This window comes from Festucalex cinctus, chromosome 1 (genome assembly GCF_051991245.1).
Source record: "Festucalex cinctus isolate MCC-2025b chromosome 1, RoL_Fcin_1.0, whole genome shotgun sequence".
Taxonomy (NCBI): domain Eukaryota; kingdom Metazoa; phylum Chordata; class Actinopteri; order Syngnathiformes; family Syngnathidae; genus Festucalex; species Festucalex cinctus.
This window is the reverse complement of record NC_135411.1, coordinates 6912939-6926091: the sequence shown is the minus strand read 5'-3', so window position 1 is coordinate 6926091 and position 13153 is coordinate 6912939. Positions and strand designations below refer to the sequence as shown.

Here is a 13153-nt window from a genome sequence, read left to right as displayed (position 1 = left end):
AAATGCTTTTTTATTTGCTTTTCTCTGTAAATCATTAGTCTTATTTGATCCAACAAGTCTTCAAAAGATTAAGATCTCGAATTTGAAAGAAATCTTGTTATTCAAAAAAGCTGAAAGGCTAGCAACGCCTGAGGGTGGCTCGTTATCAATATTATCATAATATATATTATCAATCATCGTTCAAAAAAAAAAAGTCCCTATAAATGAAACTTTCTTAAAATGTACAGTATTTTTATTCTACTTAGTCATCGTTATTTATTTTTATAATTTGTAAACAATCGGTTGTGTGCTGTTGTCACACCTGAATGATCCCTTTAGCCATCATGATCTTGTCTTATTATACTTATATCTAAATAATAACAGTAGTAAATGAATATTTATTTATTTGTTTGTTTGTTTATTTATTTATTTATTTATTTCACAGGCCAATTCGAAACATGGAGCTTGTGGACTATCAAACCTCTCCTTCAATTATTATTATTTTATTTTTTATTATTATTTTTTAATATGACATATTTCAGACCCTGAGGATTCCGAGGATGGATGGATGGATGGATGGATGGATGGATGGATGGATGGATGGATGGATGGATACCACGCTATCTGGTCGTCATCATCATCATCATCATCATCATCATCTCCCCTTTTATTTATCTCGAGCGCAGCTCAGGGGAGCTGTCACGTCACGCCACCAGGGGGAGGAGGCTGTTCGTCACGAGTTTGAACTTCTGGGACGCTCGAGGCTTTCTTGGACGCAGCCGAGAGGAGCCGCTTCCTGCCAAATAGTGAGCCGGTTCCTCGTCACTGCAACGGCCTCTTCCTGCATTTATTGCCACGGCGCTTAATGAGGATTAAAGTTGACGCCGTCATGTGGTTGCCGGCGGCCATTACGCCACCGCATGGACAGAGAAAGACTCCAGAGTTGAATGTATTTTTAAAGCTGAGCTAAGCTAGCCCTTTGAAGTCACATTCTCGTCTGTTTTTATACGTTTTGGCACCAGACCTTGCCTAAACTCTTGTGTAAACATTGTGGAGTTTAATTCGATCTGTGACCATGCTTGTAACTCAAAACACTCGCGTCTCAAATCTTATTATGCCATTGAAATGAATGGAAATAGCAAATGCCATTACCCAGTTCCACCACACAAAAAATACTTTAGACTTGTTTTTAGTACGATAGCACTCTACAGTACTATATATTATAAAACATATAATAATAAGTTAAATTGAATGTAAATAACATTTCTGCATCTCTGCCACCACAGGTGGCAGTATAATACAGACATGCATAGTACATAGAGAGACAGCTAATAGACTCATTAAGATGCAGTAATAATAGTCTTTTTTTTTTCGCAGAAAAAAACGATTATATGAGTACTGTTGTATTGCGTTTCTACATGTGTCGCTGTATGACCGCAACATCGATGCTAGTTTTGCTAGCCCATAAATGGCGTTTCGCATTGTATGCTAGCATTAAACTAGTGAACTTTTGCAAGTTATGTAATTTGGTGAATTTCAGAATGTGTAATTGTCTTTGTTTCATGTTTAAATTTCTCTGTAGCACTTTGAGAACATGTTGATGAAAAGTGCATCATAAATGTATTATTATTATTATTATTTTATTATTATTATTATTATTATTATTATTAACTGGGGGCTGCAATAAACAGCTTGATTCAAGTACTTGGCCTATTTTTTGGGGAAAAAAATGTTTACTATCTTCTGCTATTCAGTCCTCGTAAGTTTTTTTTTTTTCACAACTCAAAGCAAAAAATAAATAAAAAATGGCTGAGCAACAGCCCATCTCTCGAAAACTCAAAGTTGGTTTACTCATAACAGGTTCCGCGATGTAGACATTTGCTAATTGTGGATCAATATAGATAGGACACAAAGTTGGCATGTTAACTTAATTGTTTATTCTGAAACAATCAATATCAGCAATGTTGACACAATATAAAATAAGTGAGTGCAATCAAGCTAATAAAAAAAAAAAACATCACTCAGGCCACTTAATAGGCCCACTATGCAATTAAGCAGTATTTTAATGTTGGTATCAATAGTGATACTTTTGAACCCAGTGATTTTTATTTTTTATTTTTATTTTTATTTTTATTTTTTATTTAAGTAGTGCTGCTTGTGTGAGAACATCTGTCCTGGTGGATTCACAGCGGTACTACAGCACCACCTATTGGCCTAAATGTGCCCCTGAATGTCTGTATAAAACGTTTGCGTACAGTACTTCTATAAATCAAAATTAGAGGGGTATATATTTTTTTATATTTAAATAAGTGTAGCATTTTAAACTGACCTTTTTTTTTTTATTATTACCGAAACATCATACTCATCTCATCACATGATGCAGTTTTATCATTGTTTGAGAGTGTTTATGAAACCACATCTTATTCTCAACTACTGTGAGAAAGGTAATATATTGTAGCTATTAGCTAATAATGAGAACAATAGCAAATAGCCTGTTTTCATTTCTAAATAAAAACTATCTTTTTGAACAACACGATTACTCACAACTCTCCACTGGTGTGAAGTAACAAAGTAAAAGTACTACTCAGTTACTGTGCTTAATTTGATTTGCGTGTGTACGTGCGCGCATACGCGTTTGTACTATTCAATAAACCACTTTGTACTCGAATATATTTCCTGTACAAGTACAAGAGTTGAATCAGTACTTCTACTTAAATACAGAGTGGGAGTATACTTTTGCCACCTCCGCAAGGAACTCGTTCAACTCTCCGAATATGTACAGTTACATTTCCAGTTCTTCCTGTTATTTGGTCCACCACGGGATACAAACAAACAGTCACTTTTCACGGAGGTCATTATCACGCAATTAGTTTAGTCAACAGTATATTTCATGACTTGTGTTATGAAACGCCAACATCAAGGCGTTTTGCAAGTCATGAAGTCGCTCACCTTTAAGACTTGTCTTGAGCATTTTTACGAGCAACGTGAGGAATCCATGTAAAATTTTAGAAGCGTTATCAAATATGTTGTTCTTAAAGGCGCAGTGTGCCGGATTCACTCTGGAAAAATGCACTTTTTAAATACAGGATGTACACAGTTTAATTTTCTCTCAGTCTACACATCTGTGTTTATGTTAATATTTGGTGGTGATTTCGTCCGCTCCAGCCAATCACGGTGGGGGGGGGGGGGGGGGGGGGGTTGGGGGGAGGTCGACTGTGTGACGTCACTCCCGCGGCTATTTGAAAGCACGCACGGATTTTGTTTTTTCACTCACTCATCCACACATGTAAGCTTCTGTGAGTGAGTGAGTGAGTGTGTGAGTGAGTGAGATAGTGAGTGAGTGAGTGAGTGAGTGAGTGAGTGAGTGAAAAAAAATCACAAAAAGGACAAAATCACCACCAGAGATTAACATAAACACAGATGTGTAGACTGAGAGAAAGTTAAAGTGTGTACATCCTGTATTTAAAAAGTGCATTTTCCTGAGTGAAACCGGTATACTGGGCCTTTAAATAGGACAGCACATAAACATCAGCAACTCAAACTTGGACACAGTAATAGACAGACAAGAGCTCCAAGATGACACTTTCTTGATTTTAACTACTTATCGTTTTAAAGCGGAAGTCAACCCATTTTTTATTTATTTATTTATTTATTTATTTATTTATTTATTTATTTATTTATTTATTTATTTTTGACAATATGTTCTATGCAGCCCCACTAGTCTAAATTGTATTCTGGTTATTCTGGTTAATATTGCATTAGTAGAATATGAGTTTAAGCGGCAAAACACAGCCGTTTTTATCTATCTCAGGGGGCGGCCATTTTGCCACTTGCTGTCGACCGAAGATGACATCACTGTGTCGCAGGTCTCGGGCAACGACCAATCACAGTGCAGCTTCAGAAAACTGGTGAGCCGTGATTGGTCATTGCCTGACCCCTGAGCAACATTGAAGTCATCTTTAGTCGACAGCAAGTGGCAAAATGGCCGCCCCCTGGGTTTTACTTCATATTCTACAAATGGAATATTAATCAGAATGTCATGTTAAGGCTAGTGAGGTCACATGTAACATATTATTGCCAAGTAATGTTTAACCTTAAAGAGACACTTGACTCATTGAACAATTTTCAGCAAAGAAAAGTTAATATTTTTTCCATAATGAATGTGATAATGTCATTATTTTTCATGTACAATTAATACCTTTATAAAGTTATTTTTCTACTTGCTGTTGACTGATGATGACATCACCCGTGCTGAGGAAGTAGGTAACGGCCAATCATGGCTGACCTGCTTTCTGGGTTTGGTCAGCAAACTGAGCCATGATTGGTCGTTACCTACTTCCTCAGCACAGGTGATGTCATCATCAGTCGACAGCAAGTCGAAAAATTACTTTTTAAAGGTATTCATTGTAAATGAAAAATAATGAAGTTAACACATTAATTATTGACAAAATATTAACTTTCTACTGCTGAAAATGGCTCATTGAGTCAAGTATCCCTTTAAACATTTCAGGCAAAATGGCCGCACCCTGAGACGGATATAAACAGCTGGATTTTACTGCTTAACTCATATTCCACTAACGCAATATTATCCACAATACCATATTTAGACTAGTGGAGCTGCATAGAACATATTCTCATCAAAAAAAAATTCAGGGGCCCGGGGGTAATTTGTTGACTTCCCCTTTAAGGAACCAAAAAGAGGATTAATAGCATTAAAAAAAAACACACATTTAAGGTATTATTGACCAGATGCCGTTGTGCAGATGTATACAAGTCAACGTATGGCCTCAGGAGATGGAGTGGCGGAATGAGAGGGAGCGAGACAATCGGACCTGATGACACAGCATCATCTAAAGAGAAGCTTAGGACGGCAGAATGAAGCTGACAAAGCACTCAATCGCACCAACCCCCCACTTGTTAGAGAGCACTGACCCCCCCTCACACTCCAGTTGCTTAATGCTGACTTCTTGTGCTCACATCAGATGGACGGTAGGATGGGATTGGGGAGGAGTTCATTTCCTCTGGGATGTCATGAAGAGTTGAAATTAAAAGCCAGGTGCTGCCGTTATAGAAAACGTTCTTCTATTTTTTAATGTATAAGTCTACCAACTAAGTGTATGTAATCCTGACGTGAGTGGTCAAAATCTTGCTTTAATGTTGGGTCAAATTGACCCGAGTAGTGGATCTGTCCATTTTTGACCCAAATGTTTTTTTAGTGTGTGGTACTTGGAGTGTTTTTTGCTGGTGCTTGGTGTAAAAAGTTTGAGAACCGCTGCATTAAAAGGTCATTGTATGTTTGACAAAGCTCTGTTAGGAAGCCAAAAGAGAAGGTCACTGGTCTAAAACACATATATTAAGAAGAGCAATCCTTTACAATATCCCTTAAGGGGAAAAACAAGTTTTCACCCTGTAACATTGCATTCAATGAATATGCATCTGTCATGACTAGGGTCATGCAAGGGTTAAGCTTGAGTCATGACCGTGAGCTCAAGTGTCTGTTTTGAACTGATGTAACCAGAATTTAGTTTCAACTAGTATGGCGCTATGCTTACTGTCTTGACTAAGGTCATGCAAGGGTTATGTTTACTGTCATGACTAGGGTCATGCAAGGGTTATGTTTACTGTCATGATGAGGGTCATGCAAGGGTTATACTTACTGTCATGACTAGGGTCATGTAAGGGTTATGTTTACTGTCATGACTAGGGTCATGTAAGGGTTATGCTTACTATCATGACGGGTCATGCAAGGGTTATGTTTACTGTCATGACTAGCGTCATGCAAGGGTTATGTTTACTGTCATGACGAGGGTCATGCAAGGATTATGCTTACTGTCATGACTAGGGTCATGTAAGGGTTATGTTTACTGTCATGACTAGGGTCATGCAAGGGTTATGCTTACTATCATGACGGGTCATGCAAGGGTTATGTTTACTGTCATGACTAGGGTCATGCAAGGGTTATGTTTACTGTCATGACAAGGGTCATGCAAGGGTTATGCTTACTGTCATGACTATGGTCATGTAAGGGTTATGTTTACTGTCATGACTAGGGCCATGCAAGGGTTATGCTTACTATCATGACGGGTCATGCAAGGGTTATGTTTACTGTCATGACTAGGGTCATGCAAGTGTTATGTTTACTGTCATGACGAGGGTCATGCAAGGGTTATGCTTACTGTCATGACCTGGGTCATGTAAGGGCTATGTTTACTGTCATGACTAGGGTCATGCAAGGGTTATGCTTACTATCATGACGGGTCATGCAAGGGTTATGTTTACTGTCATGACTAGGGTCATGCAAGGGTTATGTTTACTGTCATGACGAGGGTCATGCAAGGGTTATGTTTACTGTCATGACGAGGGTCATGCAAGGGTTATGCTTACTGTCATGACTAGGGTCATGTAAGGGTTATGTTTACTGTCATGACTAGGGTCATGCAAGTGTTATACTTGGGCCATGCAAGGGTTATGTTTGGGTCATGACCGTGAGTTCAAGTGTCTGTTTTGAACTGATGTAACCAGCATCTAGTTTCAACAAATAACGTTGCGTTGGGGTGGGTGCCTTTCCCGAGGCTAAATTGTTGCCTCTCCAGCAGCAATTTTCAATATTTTGGGCTGTACTGGGTCGTAAACTGGCCACCTCCCAGCCCTCAGGCAAGTTCTCTAAGTAACTGCAGTTTGTGAGACTTTGTGCATAGGACCTGGTGATCATTCCAAATGAATTCGTTTGAAGCAAACCAAAGTGAAAAGAAAATTTCTACGTTTGCATTTTCTGAGGTGTCATGACGCTTGAAGTGATCATGAGAGCGATCCTCTTTCCAATGACCTGCTAATTTGCCATGTGAGCACTTATTCTCTCTCTTTGGTTATTTGGTTTCGGACAACTGTCTATATGTGAACAAGTTAACAAAAACAAAAGTTTGAATGGCTTAGTGTCAAACTCGCGTGGGGAGCAGATCCAACCCGCCAATATGTGGTATGCTTAAGCAAATTAACCATTCCTGTCAAACGAGCCATTTCAGGCCAAATAAATAACCAAAAATGTCTCTGGAGCCGCAAAACATTTGAAGATTGTGATGAAGTGTTATTCTTAGTCGAATGTATTGAGGGCCCAAGAGCTAATTAGAGAATAGAAATATGCAGCATCCAATACTTTGACATTCATTTTCTTCTACCTTTCTTCTTTTGTTTCTGCATTTTTAAAAAATTTATTTTTCATACTTTTTATTTTAAAGACTTTTCTGCCTTTCTGTTACATTTCTGACATTTTTGGCAATTTTATGGACATATTATGGTTATTTTCTTCCTCTCTTTTTCCTTTTTTGGACATGTTATGGCTACATTTTTTTCTGCCTTTTTTTACTTTTGGCCAGCAATTTTTGGCAATTTTGTGGACATTTTATTGACTTCTTGTTTGGGTTTTGGATATTCTATAGTTACTCTTCAAACCTTTTCTTCTCTGCCTTTTTAAAAATAAATGTTCTAGGTTTATGTTTACTGTCATGACTAGAGTCATGCAAGGGTTATGTTTACTGTCAAGATCAGGGTCATGCAAGGGTTAAGCTTACTGTCATGACTGGGGTCATGTAAGAGTTATGTTTACTGTCGCAACTGGGGTCATGCAAGGGTTATGCTTGGGCAACGCAAGGGTTATGTTTGGGTCATGACCGTGAGGTCAAGTGTCTGTTTTGAACTGATGTAACCAGCATCTAGTTTCAACTGGTATGACGCTATGGGATGTCAGAAGCTATGTGATGTCAGGAATCTTTAATCTCTTTATCTGGTCAACAGCTAATCAGAAAATTCCATGTCAGTCCTGTTACCCACATGTCTAGCCACAGCCAATCAGATCGATTTGCTGTCTATATAAGCCTGTCTGAGGAGGGTGTGTTTTTGTCGGATTATGACCTCTGTTCCTCTTTGCAACTCCAAGGCCCAAGTTATGTGATTCTTTATACATTCTCGTTGTTTCTCGTCTAGTCAAGTTTGTTCTACGCCTCTTGATGTTATGCGAATAAACAGTTAAAATCTTATTTCTGTCTGCGTTTTTGGGATCCAACCCCAGAACATAACAAATTGAGACTGTTGGAGTAAACTCCAGAGAAGTTGGTATACATCTTGGAGCAATCGACACTAATTTCCATATTTGACAGTTTGAGTATCCAGCCCAGCTTCTTGGCTCAATTGAGCAGTCTCGCCAGTTTTGTCATTTCTGCAGGACTTCTCTCAGTTCTCTGTGTTGCGGACCTCACATATAGAGGTCAGTTGTACAAGGCTGAACTTTTTGGCTACAATTACAAAATATATACCCCTCATCACCAAAACAAAACTATCCTGTACCTACAGTGCAGATGCTGGTGGCAGCATCACCATTGGTGCACTTTTTCCTCAGCTGGAACTGGGGTCTTAATCAAGGTGGAGGGAATTATGAGCCGTTCCAAATAGCAGAAAAGCTTCAGGCTTCTGCAAACAAACAAACAAACAAACAAACAAACAAACAAACAAAAAACATGAAAAGCCTACTAGAACATCTGAAATTTTATGTTAATTAGAGGAACTCAAATGCTGGCAGGTGTGTGCTGATTCCCATTGGATGTGATTGGTTAATCCTGAACACAGCAACATCCCATTAGTTTTGCTTTTTGGTCTAAAAATAAAAAATAAAAATAAAAAATAAAAATAAAAATATATATATATATATATATTAGGGGTGTTAAAAATATAATATTTTATTTTAATGCTGTTCAAACATGAAACAGATTGCAACCTCTATAAGACTGAAATTTCAGATAAATAAATAATACATTTTCATATAAATCTTACACTCTACAAGCTTACTGATTAGTATTTTCTAAATTTGAATGAAAAAAAATCGCAACAATCGACTTATAAATTCGTATCGGGATTAATCGGTATCGAATCGAATCGTGACCTGTGAATCGTGATACGAATCGAATCGTCAGGTACTAGGCAATTCACACCCCTAATATATATATATATATATATATATATATATATATATATATATATATATATATATATATATATATATATATATATATATATATATATATATTTTATTTTTTATTTTTTTTAAATTGGCATGTAGAAAAAGATATGAAATGATTTTTTTTATTGTCTTATTGACCTGGCATTGGAATAGGGGTGTGGAGACTTTTCATTTTATTTTTATCAATGTAGGGATTAAAATTAAAAAGTCATAAAAAAAAGTGCAAAACGCCACAGATGGGCAAACGAATAGCATCAGTGTTGCTTCATAATAACCCTTTAAGCAATGAATATGTGAACATGAATGTTGTAGCAATACATTGATTGGCAGATAATATAATGTGCAAAATAACTGCGTTGAAATATGACAACTATTGATGATCCTTTTCTTTGTTTCAATTTTTATTTGATATTTTTTACATGTTCAATCAATCGATCAATTGATCAATTGATCGATCAATCAATCAATCAATCAATCAATCAATCAATCAATCAATCAATCAGCTATCTGTAAAAATTAAGGACAACTAGTATCACTGCATCTTACTAAGAAGTCTTGACTCTCTCCATATCTAATCCATATTATACTGCCCCCAGTTGGTCAAGGTGTGCACAACAGAAGGAGCACCACAATATCGATTGAACTGAAGCAAAAAAATGTGGCAGTTTTATTTCTTTACATTCTACTTAATTGTGGCATTATTTGATATTTTTATAAAGTGCAACAAATTATTGAGTGCTATTTTTCTTTTGAAAAAATCACATTACAAAAATGATTGCTTTGGGATTGGATGCTGGAAGGGATTAATGTAGGCATTTCTATTCATTTCAATGCTGAAATTATTTTTCTGTTCATAAGTTTGCTTTACTTGCAAGCACAACTTTGAGATACAATTGCTGGATGGTGGCATTACGTAATTCACATCTTGACTTTTCTTGAAAATATGTATCATTGATTATTTATTTGCACTCTGTATAATTATTAGAAACTGCGCTGCAGTTTTTAAAAACACAGAATGCACTTTACTAATTGCACTTTGGACTGTTGATTGAATGTGAACGTGTGAATTATTGAAGGGCTTTCCTACTTGTTGCTGCCTTGTCTATATTTTATATTAACTGACAAAGGCAGATTTTTTTTTTTGGGTCGGGGGGTGGATTAATGGCATTTCCATTCATTTCAATGGGGGAAAGATGATTTCATTTGCGTTATGAGTTACGAGCGTGATCAAGAAAATAATCAAACTTGTATCTCAAGGCACCATGCAGCTCCACACACTTGTTTATGGCAGATAAAGTGTGATATGATCACATCAATTTTGTAAGATGGTTGTACAGAACTGAGTGAGCGTGTCGGGGGCATGAGCAGTCGTGGGTCACCACCCCCCCGAGCAACCCCAGGAGGGGGGGTCCCTGACGTTGCTCATCCTTCCTACCTTGACCCCTTGGTGGCCATCGGTTTACACACGATGTGATCCCGTCGCCCTGGTATGCCGAGGTGCGCATGCCCACTGAAGAGGACGCAGCGGCTCCATGTGTGTTGAGGCGCATTATTTGGCAACAGACGCGGCAGCGGGGAGGGCCGAAAAAAAAAAAGAGGATATCCCCTTGATTTCATAAAAAAGCAACGATTTATCCAGGTTAACAGCAGATTAAAACATTCCTTGGTCGACCATCGGCGACGAGCGGGCGACACAGCGACCGAGTAAGTTGACTGTGTGCGTGTTGAAGGGGGGGTGAAGCCGAAGTTTTTTAGTGAGTGGGTCGAGGGGAGCCTTTTATTCGGTCTCGTCGCGAGGAGCCAGGTCTTCCTCCACCTATCTGTGACGATAAAGAAGCTGCTGGGCTGTTGAAAAGTAACACTTCTCCCCAGAGCCAAAGGTTGAGCCGCGGGAAGGGGAAGAGGGGGAAAGAGGGGGTCCCGCTCAACCAAAATTGTTTCTTTTGGAAATGTTCTGAAGCTTGACGCGCTTACCGGAGCGGATCTCGTTCGCCCAAGTGGCGAAATGAAGCGGGGATTATAACGTCTCCTCGCCGGCGGCAAGCTCCTGGTGTGGGCCGGTCGGTTACATTACCGAGTTCCGACCCGACCATTTTTTTTTCTCCCTCGGGAGGGGGGGACAGAAAGGTAAACGCCACCACCCCCGGTTTGCTACGCTCAAGTTTGACTTTGTAAAAACGGGATGTTTTCGAAAGTTGCTGCCCCCTTCGCTTGAGATGACGACTGTCCCGCATCGGGGAGCAGCCAGGTCAGCGATTCGGGTTCGGTTCTGACCGTGTGGGGTCTTGTTGACAAACGACTGTCCGCCCGGCGGACTTTTGATCACTTTGACTGGAAGTGTGTGTTGTGGAGTTTTTTTTTTTTTTTTTTTGTGGCTACATGTGAGCGTTGAAACGTGCGAGCTAAAGTGACTGCTTGTTGTTGTTTGTGAGGCGGAGCTAATGTTAGCTCGCTAACTCCTTCGCGAGCTCACCTCCTCCGAGGCGGTGTCAACATTCAAAAGCCGGCTGGTTGCACATGTACTGTGGGCTGGCTTTAGTTTTTTTTTTTTTTTTTTTTTTTTTTTTAAAGGGCCGACTTTGCTTTCTGGGCTCTACCCGGGCGGTGGAGCGCGGACGGCGGAGGCTTGCCGTCCATTTGACGCTGACGGCAGCCGCCGCTGTTGGTTCTGCTATCTAGTAGCTAATCTTCCTACTTCTCGCTGTGACAAGAGGAGTCTTCCTCCTCTTAAAGCTGAACGCACACACAGTCACATACATACGCACGCGCTCTCAGGCCCTCACGCACACCCCATACACATACACAGTAGGGGTGTTAAAAAAAATCGATTCGGCAATATATCGCGATACTACATCGTGCAATTCTCGAATCGATTCAATAGGCGGCTGAATCGATTTTTAAACTTCCATTTTTAATGGAAAAATATTCAACAAAACGTCTTACTTCGGGTTAGGTTTCACACCTTAAGCATGGTTATATGAACGGAACATTAAGCCTTAATATTTTTATTTTAATGCTGTTCAAACATGAAACAGATTACAACCTGTATAAGGCCGAAGTTTCAGATAAATAAATAATACATTTTCATACAAAACTTACACTCTACAAGTTTACTGATTAGTAATTTCTAAATTTGAATGAAAAAAATCGCAACAATCGACTTATAAATCCGTATCGGGATTAATCGGTATCGAATCGAATCGTGACCTGTGAATCGTGATACAAATCGAATCGTCAGGTACTAACTAGGCAATTCACACCCCTAATACACAGTGTGTCATACATTCCAGGGGTTCTCAGAGTAAATGTTTCCAATGTTGCCAGAAAACTTCCAGAACTCGTGTGCACAAAACAGCAACATCGGTTTTCGTGATTAATCGGATGGTGCCGATCTTTTTCTTACCCGTTTGCAAAACGTTTCTCCAAAACGAGGGTGACCAGATCTTCAAAATTAAGAATGGTTAAATATAGACCCTTCCAGTGTGACGTCACGTTAAAGTGCGCCCCTTGCGGTGGAGGGCAGGGCGTCAATGCAAGTGAATTAGAAAACAATCAGCGTGACCGAGAAAATAGGTCAAACAGTTGATAAATCAGCGAGCAAAGCTATGGTGAACTTGTGCAGGGCCCACGGATGCTCTAATGGCTCAAAGAGAGATGAGATCATTCTTTAGGCTGCCGGCAGTGATTCTAAACCAGGCGGAAGACGGTGAGGAGTGAAAGACGAGCACAGTGGCTAGCGTGAAAACTACGACGCAACTGCTTTGCACCCACAAAAAGTACGAGGACATGCTCAGGTCATTTTATCTCTTTTTCATATACAGTAGGTCATAATATTAACCTCTGATTGTACATTTCAGGCAGACGTGATGAATATGCCATATTATTTTTAGTGAAACAAGCATTCATACTTTTTTTTTTTTTTTCCATAAATATTCAAGTAATTTTAAACAAAAAGTTAACGATTTAACACGATTATCAAAATTAACACTTTAACTCTTTAAGGCTTGATATGCTGAGGAAGGTGTTGTAAACTTGCGGTCTGTTTGTTAGCAGCTAGCAAGCTAAGATAGCTTGAAGACTTCGATATACAGCAAGACGAGTATATCCAGACACAAACGATTTTATGAATGACAATTTATTCCATGAAAGTAGTGATCGTGATGG

General features: G+C 38.9%; 1 protein-coding gene and 1 long non-coding RNA gene across 9 annotated transcripts in view; one reads left to right on the top strand and one right to left on the bottom strand.

Annotated features, from left to right (window-relative positions):
• Positions 1 to 8356: 8356 nt before the first annotated feature.
• LOC144014141 (uncharacterized) lies at positions 8357 to 11174 on the bottom strand. Its single transcript, XR_013282402.1, has 3 exons — positions 10964 to 11174; positions 10425 to 10850; positions 8357 to 8442 (listed from the first exon to the last, which is right to left on the bottom strand). It is a non-coding gene; the product is annotated as an uncharacterized LOC144014141 (long non-coding RNA).
• The window catches only part of LOC144014058 (transcriptional repressor p66-alpha-like), a 33929-nt gene continuing 31238 nt past the window's right edge, over positions 10463 to 13153 (top strand). For 2 of the 8 annotated variants that reach the window (XM_077513602.1, XM_077513560.1), the window contains exon 1: positions 10463 to 10693. The gene's annotated coding sequence lies outside the window, so the exon portion shown is untranslated. Of the gene's footprint in view, positions 10694 to 10725; positions 11238 to 13153 lie in introns of those variants that run through there. The other 6 variants (XM_077513628.1, XM_077513593.1, XM_077513610.1 and 3 more) reach the window with 5 other exon arrangements.